This window comes from Vulpes vulpes, chromosome 12, assembly GCF_048418805.1.
Source record: "Vulpes vulpes isolate BD-2025 chromosome 12, VulVul3, whole genome shotgun sequence".
NCBI classification, from domain to species: Eukaryota; Metazoa; Chordata; class Mammalia; order Carnivora; family Canidae; genus Vulpes; species Vulpes vulpes.
Genome location: NC_132791.1, coordinates 142,316,802 through 142,337,533, shown reverse-complemented (window position 1 = coordinate 142,337,533; position 20,732 = coordinate 142,316,802). Strand labels below are relative to the sequence as shown.

General features: G+C 48.1%; 1 protein-coding gene across 12 annotated transcripts in view; it reads left to right on the top strand.

Moving 5' to 3' along the window:
* Positions 1–1,158: 1,158 nt before the first annotated feature.
* The window catches only part of EPN2 (epsin 2), an 84,282-nt gene continuing 64,708 nt past the window's right edge, over positions 1,159–20,732 (top strand). For 4 of the 12 annotated variants that reach the window (XM_072730506.1, XM_072730501.1, XM_072730498.1 and 1 more), the window contains exons 1-2: positions 1,215–1,368; positions 5,788–5,879. The gene's annotated coding sequence lies outside the window, so the exon portion shown is untranslated. Of the gene's footprint in view, positions 1,369–5,787; positions 5,880–20,732 lie in introns of all 12 variants that reach the window. The other 8 variants (XM_072730502.1, XM_072730500.1, XM_072730499.1 and 5 more) reach the window with 5 other exon arrangements.

Genomic DNA, 20,732 nt, shown 5'->3' with positions numbered 1-20,732 from the left:
AGCATGTTGGCATAATCCATCTGGAGTTACAAACTCTGAGGGCATGGGCCATGATTTCATGTAAAGCTCTGCTCTCCCAGAAAGCTCAGGAAGGCCCAGCAAAGATGAGTTGTCTTCATCCATTGGGCTTCCTCCTAGGGAGGAGAAATACAAAGCTCAGAGAAGTGCCGTGACTTGCCAAAGGTCTCTTATAAGTGAGGGCAGAATGGGACTCACGGACACAGCTTCCCTGAATCCAGAGCTAAGCATAATGCCCATGTCACCAGGGCTTCCTTGGATCCAGGCAACAGGGATGGTGCTGCCAACCCAGCAAGCTGGGACGCATACTCCAGACTCTGCTGTGAGGGGTTTCTGCTGATCCCACCCTTTCTGGGGTAGGAACCTCTCCAAAGTCTGTCTCTTCAGCTTTGTCTTCTATCTCTCTCTGAGCCTCACACAGAGCTTGGCACATTGCAGGAGCCTCATGGGCACCTGTTGAACCCAATGCAAGGGGTGGATCCTGTTGCTCTTGTGAGTGTCAGGCCCTGTGAAGGGGTGAGTCCATAAATTCCTCTTATGAGGATAACGGTGAGCCAAGGGCTTTACATTTTTCCTATATGGATCCCTTTGGCAGTCTAGCAAAGCCGATGCATCCCTTCTCAGAACCATTTTTAAGTTTTTTTGAAGTACGAACACACCTACACAAAAGTGCACACATCTATAGTGTACATCAGTGAATTTTCAACAAGTGAACACTACTCGTGACCCTGGCACTCAGCTCAAGACACCGAAAGTGACCAGCACCCCAGGAGCCCCTGGCCCCTGCCAGGCTCCAGCTCTGGAGAAGAGCCCCTATTGGAATAATGTTTCCAAGTGCATATTGCAAGGCGAGGGTAATGGAGTGGAGTATGGGGTACGGGGGGGGTGGATTTGTCGGGGAACCGGGTGTCTGAGTGAAAGCTGCCGAGTGCGTGGGTTCGGGTATGTGTTTGGTAGGGTTTGTGGGCGGTTGGAGGGTGGTCGTCAAGAGGCGTGTGTGGGGCTTGGGGAGACGCTCGAAGGACTCGGGCGCAGGTCGCGAGGCACCGCGGGGACGCGGGGCGCTCTGAGTGGGGTCGTGGGTCTGTGGGGGGAGGTCGCGGGGGCGGGGCCTGGGAAGGGGCGGGGCCTCGGCGGGCTGGGGGGCGGGGCCAGCGGGCGCGCGCACGCAGCCGGCGCGCCCCCTCCCGGCCGCCATGTTGGCTGGTGTGTGGGTGTCAAACGGAGCTAGACGCGGCGGCGGCGGCGGCAGCGGCAGCTGCGGCGGCTCCGCGGGCTTCGGTCGCTCCCGCCTCCCCAGTGCCACCCGCGGCCGCAGCCTCGTACCCGGGCAGGCTCGGAGGAGCGGAGGTGAGCCGGGGCCCGCGAGCCTCGGGGGCGGGGGGGCGGGCGGGCGGGAGCGGGGCCCCAGGGCGCGGACCCTCCCCTCCCCGGGGCGCGGACGCCCTCCCTGCGCGGCTGCCCTCCGGCCAACCCCCCAGAGCCTGCCCCGGCTGGGTCCCCAGCTCAGGTGGGACCCTTTCCTTTCCAGCCAGGCTCCGCCCCACGGGTTGGAGCATGGCCCCCTCCCCATCTGGATCCCGCTTTCAGCCTCAAGGGAACCCCCCCCCCCCCAATCTCCCTGTCGGGGAACTCTCCCTCTTACATCCTCGGAGTCAGGGGCTCAGCTCCAGGAGCCTCTCCAGGCCCTCATCCTCCACCTTTCTGCGGGAACCACCCCGCCCCTCCTCCCCAGAGCACTTTCCTCCCCTGGTCGGGCCGGGCGCCCCCTTCCTCCCGAGCCGAGCCCGATCTCCCTCCCGGCCGCCCCCGTGCACAGCCCAGCCCCTGTTTCCTCCAGGAATCGGGGGAGGGGTCCTCGCTGTCCAGGATTGCGTCCGGTCGCCCCTCTCCTTCGGGCTGGAGCTGGGGGCCCCTTTCCCTCCCCGGGGACCAGGTTCTCCCTCCCCACCCCCGACCCCCACAGCACAGCGGGGACGGGGGCGGCAGAGCCTGGCTCCAGCTGCCTTTTGTTCCGCGTGGGATGCCAGAGACCCCGCCCGGCGGTCCCGTTCGGCTGATCCGGGTGGGTGAATGGGTGCGTGGGGGCCGGCCTCCTCAAGGAGACCCTTCCTCTCGCTGCCCGTGGGGCGGCTCCCCCAGAGCGGAGCGCGTTGGCAGAGGCTGGCCCTTCCTAGAGGAGTCCGTGCCAACAGGTTTTTGTTTGCGACCTGAAGTTGGCCCAGTGGCTTTGCGGGGAGGGGTTGGGGTGGGGAGTGGGGGCACCTTGCCCTCCCCAGAAACCCCTGCAGGGCCTGTGAAAAGCCCATTCCTCCTCCCAGGGGCACGACAGCCTGGGGTCCCTTCCTGTTTTGTCCTGGGGACGCGTCTGAAATCTGTGCTTTAAGAGAGGACCGGGCTTGACCATCATTGGGGTCCAGAGATGCAATGATTTGCCCAAGGTCATGCAGTGCTACTGTGTCACTGCCAGAACTAGAAGCTTGGTCTCCCGGGTGCTCTCTTCGCACATTTTAGAATTTTAAAAGCGGTGTTCAGGATAACACCCCTTCCCCCCCTCTTATTTTTAACATTCACACAAGATAATGGGCAGGAAAAGATGTGAAGTATGAGTTCTTCTTTTCTGCCTCTCCCAAAAAAAGCCCTGTGAAAGGAGAGGTTGGAACAGGAGGTTAAAACGATTGAAAAAGGTGAATTTTAATTACCCCTCTCCCAATTACGTAAGATAATGAAGATTTGGCAGAAAACATGTACATCTTGTAGCTCTAGATAGCAGATGATAGGTGCTGGCAAAATCATATACTGAATCCTGCACAACAGTGATTGAGTTTGCACTGATAATTAAGTTTTCATCTGTATTTAAATGAACCAGAAGGGACTCTGGTTTTTTTTTCTGACTTGTTCTTGTTCCAGTTGATTGTATTTGGGATAAGTGATGGTGTTGGGGGAGCTACCAAGATCTGAACTTTTATCTGTCTGTATTGTTACTTTTGTATTTTTAAAGCTTAGTAGTTTCTTTAGTTTTAACATTGGGTTGGTCATGTTACCACTGGACTTTTCTTTTGTAAGCATTGAATGAAATACTGGCTAGTAAAGAGTTGGGTAAAGTGCAAATTGTCAGACGTGATTCAGAATTGTATCCCACAAGACCCTGGAGCAGGAGCAAGTTTGGATTGTCCTGTGGGATATATTGATCTCTCAAGGAGGCTTTTTGCCTCCTTGAACCTCCAGTTTGACAGATGAGGAGTTTGGTGGAGAACTGTCTCCCAGCAAGGTGCGTTTTGTCAAACACGGTGGCACATGTTTGGAAATGTAAAACTTTCAAGTGATGATACTTAGCATGGTATATGCAGCCTTGAAAATGACCCATCCTGGGGGTGCCTCAGTAGCTCGGTCAGGTTAAGCGTCTGCCTTTGGCTCAGGTCATGATCTCAGGGTCCTGGGCTCCCAGGGTCCTGTGCTTCGCTGCTCCTCAGGAAGCCTGCTTCTCCCTCTCCCTCTGCCTGCTTGTGCTCTGTCAAATAAATAAATAAAATCTTAAAAAGGAAAGAAAATAACCCATCCCATAAAAAAGCCCTTGGAAAAATACAGTTGATGCCTCTTAGGTAACTGGTCTTCCATGGTAAGGCGTGGCTTTCCTAAGTGTTGGGATTCTGATAAGAATCCTACAAAAAGTAGATGAAGAGTTTTTAGGACTTTGATTTGTTTCAGTGGCTTGCCTCTCCCTGAACTTAAAAGAGTGTTTTTTTTTTTTTTTAAATAAAAATTTCATTAGGTTGAGGGTAAACTTCCAGTCTTTGGTGGGCTAAAGTGCCAAGACATTTTCATGCGTGGAGCTCTCTTTTCATACTCTTGGGAAGTGCAGTAAAGCTTTCGGGCATTTGTTCTTCCTATTCCCCAGAACCTTCCTGTTGAATTGATGGGCCATGGATGACTGTGGTGGTTGTCACTTGATGGCAGGAGTACCTGGTGACCCCGAGCCTTGCAGAAATAAAAGGGCTTGCATTGGGGGAACTTGAGGTTGGGGAGAGAAGGAATTTTGTAGATCTACTCCCCAGCCCCCCCATTTGTCTGCCAGACTTTCTGTTCGTGTGTTCCGTTTAAACAGACCTATTCTGTCAAGCCTTTGGCAGCCAATTTCAGCAGAGTTCCTCTCTAACTCTTCTCTCCAAGCCTTGCCACACCCCAAGCAATCTTTTAGAGTGCTTAATCACCTTGTCTGTATCTGGGGCTCTTGTGGCACAGTGACATCTTTGAGGCTAGTCTTTGTTTACTTCTCCAGCACCCACCTCAGTCTCTGACATGGGGTCTGGGATGTGAATAAGCAGTCCTGGGGGCAGAGGAACAAACTTTTATTCATCTTCTACTACACGCTCCACTGTTAGGTTTTGCTCTTGCAAAGACCACCACTGTTGGTCCAGCAGTCCTGTGTCGTATGGGATGTCATGTTACATGACACATGGGTGTGTCATCAGCCACATGCATATTACCCCCTTTCTGCAGTTGGGGGAAACTGAGGCCCAGGGGCTTAAGTCATGTACTCAAGATCACTCAGCCAGTGAGTGATGGGGCTGGGATTCCAACAGGTCTGTTGGATTCCAAAATATTATATTGTGCCTGCTGCTTCATTTGAGAAAGCGAGTCTCACAGAAATGGAGACTTGTTGAAAGCCCTACCACAAGTTGACATGGACCGAGTTCCATGGGGTGATGTAACTAAGATTGCCGAGGGTGGGAGAGAGCACATTTTGTTTTTGTCGGCTGCATTATGAAATGACTGTTTATGTGCATCTGTTGAGTTTTTGAAAATTGACAGACCTTCTGATAACTTTGTCAATGGAATTTTCTTTGGTCTGATTTAGCTTGTTTGAGGTGCCTAAAAATAGAAACTTAGAAAAACAAAAGAGTGAAATAAGTGTAGGGGCCCTTAAGCGAGTACATGCATTCAGTGTAACTCATCTGTGGACTTTTTGATTAGATCTACTTTCCTGTCATGTGGTTAAGTTTTTTATGTCTTGAAATGCAAAGTTGTGGCAGGGTCTTTATTATTATTTTTTTAATGTAATTTCATTTTGTCTTCACATCAACATATAACAGGAAAACAAAACAAAAACAAAAACAGGGGTTCCTGGGTAGCTCAGTCTGTTAAGGGGTCCTCTCCTTTTGATCTCAGCTTAGATCTTGATCTCAGGGTTGTGTTTGATCCCTGCGTTGGGCCCCCACACTGGGCCTGAAGCCTACTTAGGAAGGAAAAAAAAAACCAGAACCAAAGGGAACAACAAACAAACCTATAACATGGGATTACCTCCCATCTGTGTGTGAGTGGAAAAATGGAGGCCCAAAGAGGATAAGTAATCTGTGAGGAACTGGCACAGCCAGAAGTCAAACCAAGGTCTGTGTGATTCCCAAACCTGGCTTCCTACTCCACCAGCTTCTGTATAAAGAAAGCCCCACAGTGTGAATTCATTTAAGTGAACTAATTTAAATTACAGGATAAACTTGCAATCTTTAAAATCACCACCAAGTCTATGTAGAAGATTGGGAATTGTGAATGAGATTTCTTTTTCCTAACCTAGGATCTGTGAAAGCACTGGGGGTTGAAAGTCAAGAGTTTAATGAACCACTTGAACTGATAGACACCAGATTTAGGGTTAGATTTAAAAAAAAAAAAAAAAAAGGGCCTGCCTTCTGTGAACCAGATCTGCAACATTGTTAAAATGCTCTGTGTCCATGCATTGGATTCTTTCTGGTGACTCATTCCCAGCATCCCCAGGTACTGGAACCGGCTTTGTGCCTGGGCACAGAAGAGCTTTCCTGTCCCTGTCAAGGCTGTACTTTCAAGCAAGCGCTCTGGAGACAGAACAGGTAACTTAATTCTCTTCCTAGTCAAAGCAATGCTAGGCAGTGGGTGCACAGAGGGCTGTAAATGAAGGGACTCTCCCTGCACCCCCTCATGGCAACCCCACTGATAAATGGAGCAGGGAAAAGCAGGTCTGTCCTGAGGGATGGCTGACCATCTAGGCCTGATGCATGATGTGGATTTAAAAGCATCTATAATTAATCACTTCTGAGTGCAGGCTTCATCCTTCCTCTCATTCCCACCCCTCTTAAGCTAATGTCATCGTCGCATCCTGGTGGCTCAGTAGCTGAGGGCTCCAAATGGTCCAGACAATTTGGCTACAAAAGCCATGGGAGAAATAGCTTTGGAATCAGGTGCGAGTACAAATTGGTTTCCTGGCTGGGCGGATTTGAGCACTCTATTCACTGAGCTCTGTTTTCCTCCTCTGAAATGGGGCTAATAATAACCATCTTGCAGAATAGACTGGTGTTTCTCAGACTCCAAGCATGTGTTGGAATCACCAGAAGTCCTGTTAGACAAGACACATTGAGGGGCTCCACCCTAGAGTGTCTGTTTTGGTAGATCTGGGAGGAGGCCTGAGAGTGTGCAGCTTCAGCCAGGAGGTCTGAGAGTGTGCAGCTTCTGGGTGCTACTGATGCTCCTTGCCCAGGAATCAGATTCGGGGACCCTGCCCCAGTGGAGTGAGTAAGTAGGGGGTGTCAGGTGTCAGCAGTACCTGACTGTGCTGGGACATGCAAAAACAGCAGTGGTTCTCTGCCTCTGAAATGCTCCCAAATTGCTCAGAAGATGATGGTATGACACTTGGGAAGGGAGTTTAGTTTGTCAGAGATGTTTTTGCTCTGTTCTTAAGTGATTAGAACTTGGACTGTTGTCACAGGCTTCATCACTATGTGAGTTAGGACGTTTTCCTTGATGAAGGGAACATAAGACGTCAGTGCCCTTCGAAGAGGCAGTGCATCTAGGATTCTGTTTGACAAGCTGGTTCATCATTCCCACACATCAAACAAGATGTTCACTGTCAAGGCTTTTCAGAAATGCAGCTGAGAAAGGGCAGGGCACCAGGCAGACTCCCACGGGGCCATTAGGGTTGGCCACTGGTGTTAATGGAAGTCAGTCCTCCTCCCTCCAATGGTTCAGATTGATTTAATATTCTTTGATGTTTAGAGTTTGTGGGGGGAAATGATTTTCCACTAATAGTAATTATTAGCTTGTCTATCAAAATTAAACTCTGTGTGTGTGAGCCCTGACAGTTTTTGAATGTCTTCTGTGTGCCAGGCCCTGTGCTGCTCCTTTTACGCACAATATTTAATTTTCATTATAATCCCACAAAGTCATTATTTCCCTATTTGCATATGCAAAAACTAAGGCTCTGAGGGGTTCAGCAACCTGCCTCAGGCCATGTAGCCAGTAAGTACCCCAGCTGGCATTTGCTGCCACCTGTGTCAGATTCAAAACCGCATTATTTCCACTACCTCACTCTGCAGCTGTGCCAGGTGCTCCCATTCATTGCCTTGCATACCCTCAGAGGAACCCTGGGAGGTACACATTTCACAGATGAACAGACTAGCTCAGAGGGGCTAGGCTTGTTCACAGGCACCCACCCAGTCCCATACCTATCTGGTTTGGGAACCTCATGAAGCTATTTCTGTGACAGTGCCTCACCTCCCAGTCCAGGGCCATGGAAGTACATTCAGAGACCTCAATCTCTGCCTGGTTGCATACAACAGGGACATGGGAAGACCCCAGCTGGCTGGGAGGAAGTCTGTGTGGGCTGGTAAGGGTTTTTGTGTTTGCAAAACTGTGTTAAAATAATTGCCCAAATTGCTCTGAGGAAAGGGCTCATTTCTTTTTAACTCTGTAATCCTGAGGCTCTGTGCATTGGCTCTGTAAACATGACACATGGGAATTAAGGACTATAAAAAAAAAAATCTGGTTAATGCTGTTGTTAAAATGTGATCAAATTCATACAGAAGAACTTGATAGTCTTAAAAAGTTGTATAAATAAAAATATAAAGTGTCTCCTTCCTCAGCAGGCAGTTAACATATGACTTACAGTAAATGGATGATTTTTCTGGTCTTAACAGTGTATGTGGAGGTTGGGGTGTGATCACTTTCCCAAGGTTTGAAAATTGCCTGCAGCTCCCAAGCCAAGGAATGGTAAACAGCTATGTGTCAGTACCTGCCCTGCACTCTTGGGAGGCCCTGGAGGTTTGGACTCAAATTTGTTGTTTTGTAAACTCTTTAAGGCTGTGGTGAATAAATCATGAGATTTAGAAGTTGGCTATTCAAAGTCCGCCCCCTTTCCTTCTCTCCTCCCTCCTCCCCAAAAAAAGTCATAGCTGGAGAGGAATCCTGACAGCCTGAAAAGTCACATTTTTACTTGAAAGCAGCCTCTCCATGAATGCCTGTTTGATATCTGTTGCTGTCCTGGGGTATGGTGACTGTACTTTGGGCCCAAAAAAGTTAGGCAATATATGACGGGAATAATTTTTATGCCACTTTATGAGAGGCAGTCCAGTTCATGTAGAAGTATGGGCATCAAATCAAGGACAATTTCATGATATTAGAGCAGAATATTTGAGGTCGATGTGGGCCTGGAAAATATGCAACATGTGGTCTCTAGTAAAAATGATGGGTGTAAATAAAATGCCATGTTTCTTGCCACCGGTCAAGAAGACAAAATTAACATTTGTGAGACAATTAGAAGCTGATGGTTTGCTGAGCTGTGCTTTTGATTCTTTGTCAGGACGTCAAGAATGGAGGAAAATCTGAGAGTCAAAGATGTCAGGGAGAAGGTAGGATTTGAGGTGGACCTCAAAGGACAGGGAACAGTGTGATACAGGAGACAGATGGGAAGGCATTTCAGATTGAGGAAACAGCAGGGAGCAAAGATTGGGGTGGGTTTGGGCAGGTACCTGCGTGTATGTAGGGGAGTGTGTACCCCACCTACACAGAAGCAGTTCTGCTCGGTGAATGCCTGCTGGGAACAGTGAGAACTAAGGTGGCAGGGTGGCCACTGGCTCTGAAGAAGGAGGCAGCGGCCTTGAGATTTGGTGGTGTTGGCAGTAGGGAGCTCAAGTGTTTGGGGAGAGGCTCTGTGGCAGGGCCTGACCAGGCTGGTTGATGAGACTGGATAGGTCACAGTTCCAGAGACAGCACAAGGGTATGGGTACATGTCAGTACAAAGGGAGGTCCTGGAGTCTGGTTCTGTTTGGGGAGGGGCAGGTGCCCTGGGGGCCTGGATGCTGGCTGGAAAGTGTGGATGTGACAGCCTGAGAGCCTGCAGTTTTTATCCTTGGCTGCACCTGCAGGTCACATGGCCTGGAAAGCTTTTTAAAAATGCCTATGATAGGGCCCCACCCGAGACCATGGAGGGAGAGCCAGTAGGTTTTTTAGAAGTGCTCCAGATGATTTTCATGGTTTGTGTGGGCTGACAAGATGAACTGTGTGCTCAGGGGAGCCTCTGGGAGTGTCAGGGAGTAGAAGGTGGGAGAAAATTGGAGCAAGAAGAGAGCCAGAAGCCTTTGCAGAAATGAGATGCAGGGCGTTGGGCCCTGAGCTACTGTAGAGTAACTGAGGACCAGCTCGAGGAAAGATGGAAGGGGCGCCGATAAAGTGGCATCGTGCCAGGGAGAGATGGCCACCTGGGCTGCTGGAGTTTGTCTTTGAGCTCCTTGGTCAGAGGGGGCTGGTTTAGCCAAAAGTGTAGACCAGGAGAAAAGATTGTGCCCCACCTGTTTGGTAACCCTCCTTCTGCCTGATTTTCAGCCAGGTCTATGGAGCAGGCACAGTGGGTTCTTATCTAGTCCTTAAGCCTGTGAGCCAGAGTCCTCCTTCCCCCTCTAATCGTAAAGACTGCAGCAAACACTACTTACAAAACTTAAAACTGCATTTCTTCAAAGTAATTTTTTTTTTAAAGATTTTATTTGACAGAGCACACAAGCAGAAGAAGCAGCAGGGAGAGGGAGAAGCAGGCTCCCCATTGATCAGGGAACTTGATGCAGCGCTGTATTGCAGTACCCTGGGATCATGACCTGAGCTGAAGGCAGATGCTTGATACAAGCGACTGTGCCACCCAGGCACCCCCAAAGTAATTATATTAAAGATAGTTGTGACTTAGAGTACCTAATTAAGGTAAATTCACTTTATTAGTCGAAGATCAGAAGGGAGGTTTTAACCCGGTGCATTTAATGCATATCACAATATCATAATTTATGATATTTTCAGAAAAAAATTAGTATTAGTTTATAGTCCAATTCATTCAAACCTTAGTGTTTATTGAGCACACAGCTATTATGCCCTATAGTTTGTGAATGCATGAATGATGCAATATAAGTTCCTGCCTTCAAGTAGCTCATGGTCTGCAGAGAGTGGCTCCTGACAGTGGGAAATGTATGGCAGCCCTGGGAGGGAGAAGTTTAAAAAGTGGTATCAGATACTGAGAGTGAATCTGGGGGTCAGAGAAGACTTCAGAGGAGATGATAGGTAAGTAGAGTCTTAAAGGAAAAGTGGGAGTTCTGGGGGACACAGATGAGAGGCCTTCAGGCCAGAGAACAGGGTCAGGGTCAAGCTCCAGCTAAGCAAGGAGGGTGTGGAAGAGGGGGGGCTGGATATGCTGTAGAACAGGCAGAGTGCTTAGCTCACTCTGAGTTGGGATGTGGCTTTCACACAATCTTTTGGTGGTGAGTGGGCAGTGCTCTGGGTCCTCCACTTTGCTTCTGATCAGAGCAGCTCCGTTCTGCTCTGAACGTGGGAAACTAAAAAGAGCTCCTTTGAAAAGTGTTTCCTCTGCTGTTTGAAAAAAAAAAAAAAAAAAGTACCCAAAGTGATCTCATTGCTGGGGAGTCACTGTGAGCAAGAGAGTGAGTGCCCTGTAGGTGGCTGGGAGGGAGGGCCTGGAGGCTTCCCCAGGGAGCTAAAAAGCCCTCCCTTCTTTGCTTTTGCAGGAGAGGGTGGTCCTGAGAAGGGTTCTCACTACTTCTACCCTCTACTGTAGGCCAGTTTCTCAGATCCTAGGGCAAGGTCTGTGGTGCTGTGGCTAACAGGTCCTTTGGGAGTGGAGCTACTTATACTCAAACAGCTTTTTTTGTTTTTTTTTTGTTTTTGTTTTTGTTTTGTTAAGTAAGCTTTACCCTTAGGTGGGGCTTGAACTCATGATCCCGAGAGCAAGAGTTGTATGCTCTACCCACTGAGTCAGCTAGATGGCCCAAGCAGCTGTTTTTCCAGTAATCCCTGGAGAACTTTCTGACTGGGTTGTGAAGGTAAGGGACCTAGTAAACCCTGGGATGCATATCAGAGTTTGTGTGCCAGCCTCTGTGTTGAGTAGCCAGGAGATGGCCCAACCCTCAGCGCTCCATGGAGAAGACTAAAGTGGTCCACGGGCCCCATTCAGCCCACAGACATGTTTTGTTTGGGCTGTACTGTCCTTTTTTAAAAAATTAAAGTTGATTGCTGTATTAGTTTCCTGTGGCTGCTGTAACAAATTACCACAAATGCGGTGGCTTAAAATAACAGTCCTGTAGGTTAGAATTCTAACACAGATCTCAGGGGGATAAAGTCATGGTGTAGCAAGGACTGTGTTCCTTCTCAGAGGCCTTAGGAGAAGATCTGTTTCCATGCCTTTTCCAGCTTCTGGAGGCTATTCATGTTCCTTGAATTGTGGCCCCTCTTGTCTTCAAAGCCAGTCATAGCTAGTCATGTCCTCATACTGGCTCTCTCTGACTGACTTTTCTGCCTCCCAATTCCACTTTAAGGATTCTTGCCATTACGTTGGGCCCACTGGATCATCCAGGCACCTCTCCCTATTTTGAGGTCAGCTGGTCAGAAACCATGTTCCCATCTGACACTTTAATTCCCCTTTGCCATGTAACTGGGATTAGGATGTGGACATCTTTGGAAGGCATTATTCTGTGTCCCACAGTTGCCAACATGAAAATCAGGAGATCTTACATAGCAATCCAGACTTGGAGCTTCATTGACAAATCAGAACACTTGGCAGCCAGGGGACTGCACTGTTGCCTGGCAACAGTGGGCCAGCGCCAAGGTTGGCGCCATCTCTGGATGGGGTTTCGTGTGCCAGTTCTCTACAGCCCCCACCCCTCCCGTGATGCCTCCTTGTTTCCCTTCCATTGCCCAGGCCCTGCTCTGGAGACCAGGGTCCTATATGGAGTTAGTTGCGGCAGCATCGGTTTCAGAGTGGTGGAGCTTGCCAGCCTTCCTGTTCCGTGCCCTCCTCCTTGCCCTTGTGCTTGCCCTCCCTGCTTTAGATGCTCATCTTGCACTCTCCTCTGCCTGGCACACACCCACACCTCCACTCCATGCCCCCCTCTCTCTGACCCAGGGCTCTATACTCCAGAGCATCTCTGATGCTATTTTAGGTGGTAATGTTTGTACCATAACTCCTTGTCTCCTGTCTTCTCTTTTTCTGGCACCCAACACCAGTACATTCTGGTGCCTTCCATTGGGTGTCTTGCATTGGCATTTGTGAGAAGCAAGTCTTGATAATGTACCTTTAGAACACAAATAATGATCACACAACACACATTTAGCAGAGCATCCACTACTGGCCATGCACTTTCCTAGATACTGGGAATGCAACAGGGGGGAGGGAACGATACCTGCCTTGCCTCCCACCCCTCATCTAGTTCTCGAAGAGGAAGGAGGAAAAACAAGTGGGTAGGCTTGTAATTTTAACCTCCTGCTGCATTTAGGGAGAGCCTGGCAGCATTCTGCTTCCTTGAGGCTGGGAGGGAAGGTCTGTCTCCAGTAGTGGGGGTTTCATAGCTCTGTTAAAGGCATTTCAGTGAAAGATTTCCTTGTTTCCAGGCCCTAGCTGATAGCTGAATTTTGAGCAGGCATCTTGGAGGCCTAGATAATGTATTGGTTTGCAATGTGAAGGACTAGGTCGGATGACTCCATGTGCTGCTGCCTGGCAGTCTGAACTGGGGCTCTGGTTCTTTTCTGGGGAGCCCTTTGTGTGGCCTTTTGTGGACAGGCCTGCCTGGTGACCCTAAACTGTGGGGCACAAGGTAGAGCCACCAGAAATTGACAGCTTAAGGGCATCTAGTTCTTTTACCTATGCAGAGTTGTTATCCAGAATATTAAAGATTCGGGAATTGCTTGAAAACAAAGCAAAACTTTTCATTATGGAGAATTTCAGTCATATAAATATGGAATAGTTCAGTGAACTCCCATCACTGAGCTTCAGCAGTTTTAATCTAGGAATCTCCCCCTCCTTCCTCTTCGATTATTTCAAAGCAAATTCCAGACTTACTTCATGGACAAGTGCTTCAATATGCATCACTAGCGGATATGGACTCTTTGGAAACTTGTTTTTAAGATAAGATTGATCAGCCATCCTAATTTTGGTTTTTGAATGCTCTGGGATTGAAACTGACTTTCTGCCCGTATGGAATAATGATCATCTTTATATAAAATCTTAATGAGTTGAATTTTATTAGCACTTTTATTAGGGCAAAACAGATTTTTAAAAAATATTAATTAATTACCTGATTAATTATTTTGAGTGAGTGAGCCAACGGGCATGCACAGTGCAAGGGTAGTGGGCAGAGAGAGGGAGTGAGAGAATCCCAAGCCAGACTCAGTGCTGAGCATGGAGCGCAAGGTGGGTTTGATCCCATGACCCTGAGAACATGACCTAAGCCAAAATCAAGGGTTGGATGCTTGACTGATTGAGCCACCCAGGCGCCCCAAAACAATGAGAATTTTGCTATATTAATTTTTTATTATAAAATACATGTAATACAAAGTTTATTGTGGTAACCATTTCAAAGTATTAAGAATTCAGTGGCATTAAGTATATTTACACTGTTGCACAATCATCATCACAGCATAGTTGCACTTTCTTCATCACCCTAGAAGGCAGCCTTTGCCCATTAAGTAGTTGCTCCCTATTCCTCCTGCCCCCCAATCTCCCAAAAGGACTGCTCTGCTCTCTGTCCTTGGGTTTTACCTGTGCTGGGCATTTCATGTGCTTGGTATCATACGAATGTGACCCTCTGTGTCTGGCTTCTTTCACTTAGCATCATGTTTTCCCTGTTCAACCATGGGATCACATGTGTCATTCCTTTTTATGGCTAAATAACATTTCATTGTGTGGATAGACCAGAATTTGTAGATCTGTTCATCTGTTAATGGACATTTGGATTGTTTCCACCTTGGCGATTGTGAGATACCATTGTAACTCGTCAGCGCTTACTTTGAGATGTGGTGATGTGATATGCATGAATCAAAAAGAAAATGTCATAAATAAGGGGATAGAAGGTGGTTACTTCCTGACTCTGTTGATTTTTAACACATTTAAAAAGAACTTTTTACTGAAGCACATCATATGTAACAGAAAAGTACATTAGACGTAAGGGACTCAAGGGCCTCTTCTGTTACTGTTTGGTTTTGCTGGCTGTGAGGCCTGGTTACCAGGCTGTAAAATGGGGGGGACCTGCTCTTCTTAGACCTGAGAGATCACAGCTGTGGGTATGAGGGTGGGCAGTGGCCTTTCTCAGCATTGACATTGAGGGCAATGCTTGACTTTGCCCCCTCCTGAGTTATGGGGACAGACTCAGAGCTCTCGGTGTTTTCATGAGTCACTTCCTTTATTTCTGTACCTCAGTAAATGGAGCCTGTGCCCTTGCATTGTCATGACAAGGTGCTGGAGTTCAGGGTGACAGTTTAGGTACCTTGTTATCAGGAAAACAAAGTAGATCTGGTAACATGTTTTATATGAGACATTGATTCCTATGAGGCTTTTGTTTCTAGCAAGGAGTTAGTAGACAGCCCTGTGGGTCAGTCCGTTGCTGACTTGGGGGGGGGGGTACCCTTCGCAGGAGCTGCCCTGTGGGGTGAGACGTGGCAGATGCTCTCATTGCATCATGCTGTGTGTCCTCTTTCAGAGTGTGGGAGGGAGGCATTCATCTCAGGTCCCAGGACAAAGAGAAATTCTGTGAATCTGCTTCATTTCTATCTCGCGGACAGTGTGAATCCTCTTTGCTTTGGCCATCAAGAAGCTCAGCTCATGCTAGCTCTGGGGTGGCCTGCACTTGGGGGTTCTCACCTGCCCCCCCCTTCTCTTTCTCTATTGCCTGGATTTCTTTGTTTACTTGTTTTTCATTGTGATCTGGGTTTCTCTAAGCCAGTGATTCTCTGCTTGGCTCACTTGACTTTATCAGAATCACCCAGGGAGTTTCTTTTTTTTAATGCCAATGCTGGGATCCCTGGATGGCTCAGCGGTTTGGTGCCTGCCTTTGGCCCAGGCGTAGTCCTGGAGTCCCGGGATCGAGTCCCGCATTGGGCTCCCAGCATGGGGCCTGCTTCTCCCTCTGCCTGGGTCTCTGCCTCCCTTTCTCTGTGTCTCTCATGCATAAATAAATAAAATCTTTAAAAATAAAAATAAATAAAATGCCAATGCTTATGCCCCACCACCTTCTGTTTTAATTATTCTGGGAGGGGCTTGAGCCTGGGTATGTTTCCAAAGCTCCCCAGAGATTTCACATGTGTGGCTAGGGTTGGGAACCCGCTGCTTTAGGCCATTTCATATTTGTTTAGCAAACAAGGCAAGGATAAATAGAAAGGGTGGAGTCTGGGAGGACAGCCTACCCCAAAGTATGGTGGTGTAAGCTCCTAGAAGCTGAGTAAAAAAGGATTATGTAGCTTCCGATGGTTTTCCTGCCAATGGAACCAGTGGGAAAGCTCTGAGGCACTCTTCTCTGTGGCCAGAACCACAGAAGTCTTAACTCCTGTACTAGGGTTGGAGAGGAGCGGACTGGGATTTTGCTTTGCAGATCTCAGGCCTGCCTAGTGGGAGGATGGCTTCGTAACCAGGTCTTTTGGGCCGCTCTAGACCCATGCCCCATGCCTGGGACCTAGGTTATGCCTAATTCTGATTGTGTTTCCATCTCCTTTACCAGAATAGACTGTCTACAATGTAGTATTTCCAGGCTGATTTTCTTTTTTTGTCCTAAGTCTCGGAGAATGTTTAGGGTGACTGTTTTAATGGTCATCAAAGAAAATTTGGAAGTAGGAAGGACCAAACTCGAACTTGACCTCTAGCCTTGTCACTATAGTCACTGATAGTAGTTTGGTTTTCCCCAAGTTGTTTGTTTGTTTAGTACCCCGGGGGTCTTTATGGTTTGTGTGGCCATCACCAGGATGGTGCAGAGCTCACCCTTGAATGGCCACAGTGGGAAGCACTTCCTGTGATTTGTCCCCTCCTCTCTTGCTGGGGGTGGCAGGGTGTGCAGTTCCCAGAGGCTCTGGGAGGCCACTAGGGAACTCTCCGCTGGATTTATAAGGCTTATTAACCAGTTAAATGTGGGTAAGGGAGGGGGAGGCAGTTGGTGCTGGTGCTGAGCTGGGGAAGTGTGGAGGGGGAAGCGGTCAGTGGGGAGGATGACTTCAGAGCTGGATGGTAGAACCAGACACCAGTAGCACTGCATGCACTTCAGAGACTTCCAGAGAGGGACAGACTCGCCCCTTGGACAAAGTCACTTAATGGTCTCTGGGCCACAGTTTCCCCATCTGTGATATAAATGAGAGGGTAGGACTAAGTGATTCCTAAGACCTCCTTGACTCCCAGATGCTGTCTTCCATCCTTAGATAAGAGCAACAGTCAGGCTGGCAAGTATTTTGTTCTCTGAATGTATCTTTCCCCTTTGGTGACGCTGAACTGATACTGAGATGGCGATGTGAGTGTTGGCCTGTTCTTTCCACACAATTGATTGCCTCTCTTTTCAGAAGTCCCCAGAAGAGGAAACAGGCCAATTCCTTAGGAAATGTGTTTGTCTGAGGCTCACCAGCTCCCTCTGATCCAACCCAGAGAGCTGGTCTATTCTAGGTCGTGGGTCAACTGACTCACTTCAGGGAGACCCATGACATGTCGATGTCGGGTCATTTCCTCCTGGGGCCCTTGGCCTTGGCACCACATGGGGGACAGGCAAAGGGGTTATTTGTGAGTCCCTGTGAACAGATCTCCCAAGTTGGTGGTGGAAGGTCCTTGACGCACCCCTGGCTGGTTACTGAGCCAACTCTAGTGAATAGATGTCAGCTTCCCCTCAAGACCTGCATATCCCTGGAGGAGAGCAGGCTCCGCTGCATGTCACATCCAGCCCAGGGCCTGGTGGTGGCGGTGGATGGCTTAGTACAGACTTGTCACTTTGAGGTTTGCATTTGTGTGCTACATCACACTACCAACTGGTGGGTATGTAAGAAATCTTTTTGATAGAAATTTAAAAGCTATTACAGAGGGTTTTGGCTTTTTTTTTTTTTCAATTTGGAAGAAGGAGGAAATCCATTTAAACCTTGGAAAAAGGAAACATACTGTGTTTTTTAAGAGAAACAACTCATTCTGTAATCTACTGGCTTCTGAATTGAGCTCTCAGAAATGAGACTTCTAAAAACACTGCCCTGTGAGGCTCATGGAAATATAATTTAAATTGGTCAGCCTAAGGTTGCTCTCCTTCCGGTAGGTGGTGTGGAAATACCGGCTTTGCTGCTGTTTTGTTGAAGACCAGAGGGTGCACTACTCTCGTTGATTTGGCATCTTTTGAGTGCTGAGTCACTTCAGAGGGAAATTTCCAGACAAATGAATATCATCCCTCTGAGGGCCAAAGCCTGTCCCTTGCTTGCAGCTTTGGTTTTCCTCTTTCTGCTTTCCCTGTTAGTGGACAGAGCTGGCTGGGCCGCAGGTGGGGAGGAGGGTTGGGAGGAGGGCCGTGCTCTAGGTGAAAGGCCCAGGCTGCCTGTGGGAGAGCTTGTGTTCTCTGATGGGTCCTGAGGTCCAGACTCCCCTCACCCCGGAGGGCCTGCAGAATAAGTCTACTTTCCTTATCTCCGTCAACCCGGGCACATCCCCATTTGGCCCGTATGCTGTTTTCTAGCCTCACCTCTTACTGCTCTCTTCTCTCCACTTGCCCACCTTGACCACCCCCTTGACCACTCCGGGCCATGCTTGGCCTGTACCCTTTGGGCTTCTATTGTAGGGTATCCGCTCTCTGTGTTTCCCTGCTCCCTAAGGGCTGTCGTGTGAGCTCTTTACAGATGGGGGTAGAGTCTGATGGATCTGCATCCCCCAGTGCTCTGCTGCTGCCCGGCTGGTATCAGGTGCTGAGGACACACTTGCTGCACGAGTGGGGGCTCATAGCTTCTTCTTCTTCTTCTTCTTTTTTTTTTTTTTAAGATTTTATTCATTTATTCATGAGACACACACATACACACACACAGAGGGTGGGGGGCAGAGACACAGGCAGAGGGAGAAGTGGGCTCCATGCAAGGACCCTGACGTGGGACTTGATCCTGGGACTCCAGGACAACGCCTGGGCTGAAGGCAGGCACCAAACCGCTGAGCCATCCAGGGATCCCCGGGTTCATAACTTCTTGTTCTTCACTCCCTTAGCCTTGCCTCTAGTGATCTAAGAGAGGCCTGCTCCGGTTTGGGGGTACATGGATCTGTGGGCCGTGCAGGGGAAACTGCAGTTTGGAAAGGGGGATGGACGGCTGCAAAAGGCCACCAAGGGTTAGGGCCAGGGCTTTCACAGTCTTCCAGGTGTGAGGAGCCTGCTAGAGATCAATGCAGGGCTATTTGCTGGTGCCTCTCCTGTCGCTTTCCAACTGTGGTGGGGCAGGCAGGGGGCTGGGGGTGGGGCTGTAACAAATTGACAGGCCAAAGGACAGAGGACCTGGTTGACACTTAGCCCTGTGCTGCTCTTGGCACCAGCATCTGGGACCTGTTGTCCAAGGGCTTTGATTTTTTTTTTGTTTTTTTAATGAAGAAAGGGCTTCCTTTTTTTCTTTTTTTTTTTTTTTAAGATTTTATTTATTTATTCATAGACACAGAGAGAGAGAGAGGCAGAGACACAGGGAGAGGGAGAAGCAGGCTCCATGCAGGGAGTCCTATGTGGGACTTGGTCCCAGGTCTCCAGGATCACACCCCAGGCTGCAGGCAGCGCCAAACTGCTGCGCCACCAGGGATGCCCCCCCCCCCCCTTTTTTGGAATAAGCAACACATTGATATAGGCCTGAAATGAAGAGATATTTAAAGTATACTTTGAGATATAGTAGTTTGGATATTTACCTTCTCGTCTTTATACAAATAAACACATTTATACCCTTATTTCTCTTTTTTGTTGTTGTTGGAGAAAAGAACACACTGCACATATCCTACACCTTGCTCGTTTACCTACCACTGTTGCCCCGAGACTTCTGTGTCAGGGCTTGGGGAATTGTCATTCTCTTTCAGCCATGTAGTATTGTGAAGTTACTCCTTTCTTTGGAGGAACAAAAGTTGTGTCTCTTGTTTTGTTTTGACTTCCATTCCCTATCCAAAGGCATTCGGGTTTCCAGCAGAATGTGCCTGCATCCAGTAGTCTTACCCATGTGTCCTTTCCCACACGTGCAGATGGACTTAAGGGTCACATCCCCCGGGGACACTGCCGGGTCAGAGGTAAACACATTTGTGACTTTGATAGATTTTGCCAAATTGCCCTCTTTGGGGCTTGTTGTACTTTGTACTTCCATCAGCAAGTATGAACACCTGTTTCCCCACAGCTTCACCAAGGGAAGGTGGAGTCAGATGTTTGGATTTTTGCCAACCTGACAGGTGTAAAAAAGTATCTCAATGTAGTTGTTTTTGTTTTGTTTTACTGGCTGCTTGGAGTTTATTTTCCACTTGGTGCCAGGCACACAGTTACAAGGTGTCAGGAAGGCTCATGTGTGGCTTGGGTAGTAAAGAGTGGGGTTCTCTCAACTTCCTTTTTGGTGTTGTGCTATTTTGATATAAAAGAACCCAACTGCTTCAGCCTGCCTAGTCCTCAGTGTAGTTTTAATTTGCATTTTTCTGAAGTGTGAGCCAATCATGTCATATGTTTAAGGACCATTTGTATTTTTGTGTGGACAGTTTTTTTCCCGTTTTTTTTTTTTTTTTTTCTTGGGTTATTGGTTGTTTCTCAGTTTCTGTGAGCTCTTTATATTTTTGGAAGATTACTTCGTTGCATTACGAGTTGGAAAAATTTCTCAGAAAAAAAAAAAAAAGAAAAATTTCTCAGGCCAGGAATTATATCTATCTGGCCAGATTCTTTAAGTACTTCCCTCCCACCCCCATCTCCTATGTTTAAAGATTCAGACTGTGGCCTTGGGACAGAGTCTGATCTCTATTGGGATGAACTACAACCTTGGCTTCCTTCCAGGAGTTTAAGTGAATTGACCACAGACATGCTTTCAACATGAACATACAATAGTGCGGATGCTTTTTGAGTCTATATGGGGATGGGCCACGTGATGCTGTGAAAACAACCAGCCCCTTACGTTTCTGTGGCCTGACACAGCAAACTTTATTTCTTGTCCTGCTACATGTCCAGTGTGTGTGGTCATGGTAGTTATTCATGGGTCCTGGCTGATGGAGGCACCTTGTTTGGGTTTTTTTGGTTGTTGTTAATGGCTTTATTGATACATAATTTATACACCATGCAATAAAGTTCACTCGTTTGAAATATACTGCTCAGTAGTTTTTAGTATATTCAGAGTTATGCAACCATCAGCATACTCTTATTTTACAACATTTCATCACTCTTCAAACACCTCATACCCATTAAGCAGTCACCCCCCACCCCCTCACTGCCCCCATCAGCCTCTGGCAACTGTCAGTCTACTTTCTGTATCTGTGGGTTTGCCTGTTCTGGACATTTCCTATAAATGGAATTATGCAGTATGCAGCCTTTTTTGGCTGGCTCCTTTCATTCAGTGTATTTTCAAAGTTCGTTGTGTTATAGCACGGATCTGTGCTCCATTCCTTTTTAAGGCTGAGTAATATTCCATTTTATGGCTATACCACATTTTGTTTACCCGTTCAT